At 46.7% G+C, this 4,403-nt stretch overlaps 1 non-coding gene across 1 annotated transcript; it reads right to left on the bottom strand.

Annotated features, from left to right (window-relative positions):
- Nucleotides 1-1,706: 1,706 nt before the first annotated feature.
- TRNAC-GCA (transfer RNA cysteine (anticodon GCA)) lies at nucleotides 1,707-1,778 on the bottom strand. Its single transcript has one exon. It is a non-coding gene; the product is annotated as a tRNA-Cys (tRNA).
- Nucleotides 1,779-4,403: the final 2,625 nt, after the last annotated feature.

Below are 4,403 nucleotides of genomic sequence, written 5' to 3'. Positions count from 1 at the left end.
TCCCTGTTCAAGGCGGGTGACTGAGGTTCCGGTGGAAATGTAGCCCAGGGTGCGGCCCTGGATCGCAGGACTGAAAGTGGATTGCAGCCCCTGCTGTGTAGCCACCAGTCACCGTCCGCATGCTCCCTTAACACTGCCCATCACCGCCACCACTGCCCTTTCTTTAGTCTCTGCTCTGTGCAGACCCTGCTGAAGCAGCTCAGGGTGGAGCGACTGGAGACCCAAGAGCCTCCTGTAAGCACCTCACTGTGCTTGGTTACAGGGGGAGCATAGGAGAGGCATCAAAGCTCCCAGTTCCCCCCAACGGTGGTGCGTGTGTGTGGTGAAGGGGTGACGAACCCACAGGAAAGGTGATGTCTGCAAGGCTCTAAGATAAGTGTTAATGGGCATGGGGGTCCAGTCAGCCCTGGAGAAGTTCACCTGGGGCTGCAAGAAGCTAGAGAGGCTTTCTGGCAAAGACCTAAACTATCTGACCTCTCCTCCATCCTATGGAGACTCATTCCACGGGACCAGAGGCTAAAAAAGGCATTTTTTTCAGTCACAGAAAACTAACGGAAAGGGGGTTGTTGGAAGGTGGAGAGACCAAATCACATCCTCTGAACCGAGAAGGAATTTTAACAATGAGAAAAGAAGCAGACAACTCCATAAAGTACAAATACAGAAGTTTGTTGTGGATGACCTTCACAGGCAGGACCTGGCGGATAACGATCCAGCATCCTTCATAGTGGCGCCCTGCGCTGCTGATGGGGTACCCAGGGAATTATAGGGGCCAAAGCTAAAGGCAATCTGACCACTACGGGAGGAAGACGTCCACACCAACGGGAACCAGGGTCTTGTCCTCCCCCGTGGGAGTCTCATGACCAGTAACCACTGGGTCAACAAAAGGCCCTCTTCCACGGTTTATCTCAGATGGAGGAAAGGGTAAAAGCTGATGGAGAATTTATCTGTCTTGGACACATTCCTTATAAGTGGGCTAAAGGAGGGGAGGGGATAAGACTGCCGGCCTGAGATGGAGCTGAGAAAATGGGGTCCCTGTGGTTCAACCCCCAGCCCCTTCCCTTGTTATAACTGTAATCTCAGCAGCACCTTTCTTTTTACTTTCCATCAGCCCATGAGGACACCTCCACTGTGATTCCCTCTCCTTCCCCCGAGCCTGGACCCCCTCCCACCTGGCGGCCCTGAAGCTTCTCCCCACCCTTCAATTCATGTCCTTCAATCCAAGTCCTCTAAAGCGACTGCCATTCTCCAAGAAGGGCTTTCAGGATGATCCAGTATAGGAGCTGCTAAATGTGGCCCCAGGGGGAAAAAAAAAATCATCTCAGGTTTCTGTGATGTGAGTGGATGAAAGGAAGTTTCAGGATGGAACTGAAAGGAAGTTTCAGAAAGGAACATCAGTGGATGTTTTACTGCTGAAAACAGCCAAAAAAACCCAAATCTCTGGATACAGGCCCAGGGGAGGATGTATATGTTTATATATTTCCGGGTAGTTCTAGTGCTCAGATGAGCCTGGAGTCCCTGTGGTCTAGGATAGAACCATCTTGCTGGTTCTGGGACTTTCCATTGCCCCACCCCAGGAGCTGAGCTTGACAGCTTCCTTTCTACTTTACCAATTCTTTTGCTACCACCTCCTTTACCAACTGTTGCACCCCTCAATCTGCCCACCTGAAGGTGTCATTTGGTGTAGGTACTAAAACAAGACTTACTTGAGGGGGCACCTGGATTTGAACCAGGGACCTCTTGATCTGCAGTCAAATGCTCTACCCCTGAGCTATACCCCCTTGCTTATAAGTGGTAGCTAATAAATACTTTCTCACCTGTGTTGCAATGCCCACACCCACTGTGCACTGAAATCTCTTACTGATTCTCAGAAAGTTCTGAAGATATGGAAATTTTGCCTTTTTGGCTCTCCTCTTCCCCATAGATCTCCCTCCCAATTTTAGCCCCCAGAAACTTCTGCTCACAATCTTGCAGTCTCATTTTTCATGGTACCACCATGAAGGCACCAGCTGGAAAAATAACTGCTAAGCGCTGGGCCTCCTTTGCCTTCCTCCCTTTCCTCAGTAGCTCCATCTACCAACTTGCCCCCAGCTCGATTTTCATCTTCCCCACCTTCACCCCAGTCCTGAGGGGTAGCCTGGGGGGCTCTGTTGCCCATCTCAGCCTTTCCCCTCTTCTTTCCTCTCATCGCAGCTACGTCTTGACTTTTGGCAGGATCTTGACTGTTCTTTGATCCTCCAACTCCCTCTTCTGGACTTTTACTTCAGGATAAATTGTGTAAGGCTCTATAATTCCCTCGTTCAATAATAGTTAGGGTGATTTTGCTTCTCGGATGAATACTGACTGGCACATCTCACTGGTTTTTTTTTTTTTTTCACTTTTTCATTCGTATGTAAAATGTACTGAAAATGCATAACTCATAGGCATTCCACTTTATGAGTGATAATAACAAAATACACCCGTGTAATCTCACATCCAGATCAAGAAATAGAACATGACTCGGGGAGAACGGAAATGAGATGTAAGGGCTAGAGTAGAGAATTGGTCCTTCCTGAGTGTACACTTTTGGAGAAGACAATGGCAACCCATTCCAGTACTCTTGCCTGGAAAATCCCACGGACTGAGAAGCCTGGTAGGCTGCAGTCCATGGGGTCGCTAAGAGTCGGGCACGACTGAGCGACTTCACTTTCACTTTTCAATTTCATGCATTGGAGAAGGAAATGGCAACCCACTCCAGTGTTCTTGCCTGGAGAATCCCAGGGATGGAGGAGCCTGGTGGGCTGCCGTCTATGGGGTCGCACAGCGTCGGACTCGACTGAAGCGACTTGGCAGCAGCAGCAGCAGAGTGTACACTTTTATATAGCCTCAAATTTGAATCATTTTAATGTTTTATTACATTTCAAAAAAAACAATTAAATTATGGAAAGACTAACCTGAAAATATAAACAAAACCCAGAAACCCGATGGTATGTCACACTGATAATTTGACCACAGAGAAGAAAGTACATTCAGTGGTGTATATACTAAGGGGAAAAAGACACTGAACTTTCCTTAGAAGTAAAGTTGTCTTACTTTACTTGATGTGAGAGTTGGACTATAAAGAAAGCTGAGCGCTGAAGAATGAATGCTTTTGACTGTAGTGTTGGAGAAGACTCTTGAGAGTCCCTTGGACTGCAAGGAGATCCAACCAGTCCATCCTAAAGGAAATCAGTCCTGAATATTCATTGGAAGGATGCTGAAGCTGAAACTCCAATACTTTGGCCACCTGATGTGAAGAACTGACTTATTGGAAAAGACGCTGATGCTGGGAAAGATTGAAGGTAGAAGGAGAAGGGGATGACAGAGGATGAGATGGTTGGATGGCATCAATGACTTGATGGACACAGTTTGAGCAAGTTTCGGAAGTTGGTGATGGACAGGGAAGCCTGGCGTGCTGCAGTCTGTGGGGTCACAAAGAGTCGGACACGACTGAGTGACTGAACTGAAAGTTGTTTGGTACAACTTACAAAACCTATGTTTTTGAGCAAATGAATAAATTTTTGATATTTGGGGGAACCAGGGTTCTAATCCTGAGACAGGAGATATAAATATGGAATGGAGACAGGCAAGGAAGAACTGCGGAGCTGGACTGGAATTGTAAGTAGCTATGTGAATACATGTGCACAAGTACACACATACGCTTCTTAACTCTGCTCTCTGAAGAGCACTAGAAACATCTCTGTTGCAGTGAGCGCTCCTGATGCCCATATTGTAGTTATTAAATATCATTAAAAAGAGCCAGAAACTTGGAGATCTGGCTGATTCCAGGATTGGGCAAAAATCCTAAAAGGTGAACTATGGAACATTTCATGCTAGGAAGTAGGAAAGTGCCCCCAAACTTATGGGGACACGTCAAGAAAGCACAGGGCCAGCTTGAAGAGGCTCACCACTATTGGGACAAGTTGAGCATCCAAACAAATAAAGGAATGTGTTATAGCTCACTGGGGCTTTCCAGCCGTTGCTAGTGGTAAAGAACCTGTCTGCCAGTGCAGGAGACGTAAGAGATGTGGGTTTGAACCCTGGGTCAGGAAGATCCCCTGAGGAGGGCATGGTGACCCACTCCAGTATTCTTGCCTGGAGAATCCCATGGACAGAAGAGCCTGGCAGGCAAGGGTCCACAGGGTTGCAAAGCGTCGGACACAACTGTAGCAACTTAGTACACACGCACAAACGTTGTAACTCATTACAGAATCCATAAATCCATGTTACTAAGGTTTTTAAAATTTTTTAGGTAGAGAAAGGAAAGCTTTACCAAAATCTTTACCAACAAGTCAATTAATAAAGGTAAAAAGAAGGATTGAAATATAAAATCATCAATTTATGACCGTCACTGTAAAAACTTAGATAAGAATCATTAACGGATGCTT

Source organism: Capricornis sumatraensis, chromosome 5 (genome assembly GCF_032405125.1).
Source record: "Capricornis sumatraensis isolate serow.1 chromosome 5, serow.2, whole genome shotgun sequence".
Taxonomy (NCBI): Eukaryota; Metazoa; Chordata; class Mammalia; order Artiodactyla; family Bovidae; genus Capricornis; species Capricornis sumatraensis.
Note: the sequence above shows the minus strand (reverse complement) of the source record. Positions and strands in the feature narration are given on the sequence as shown.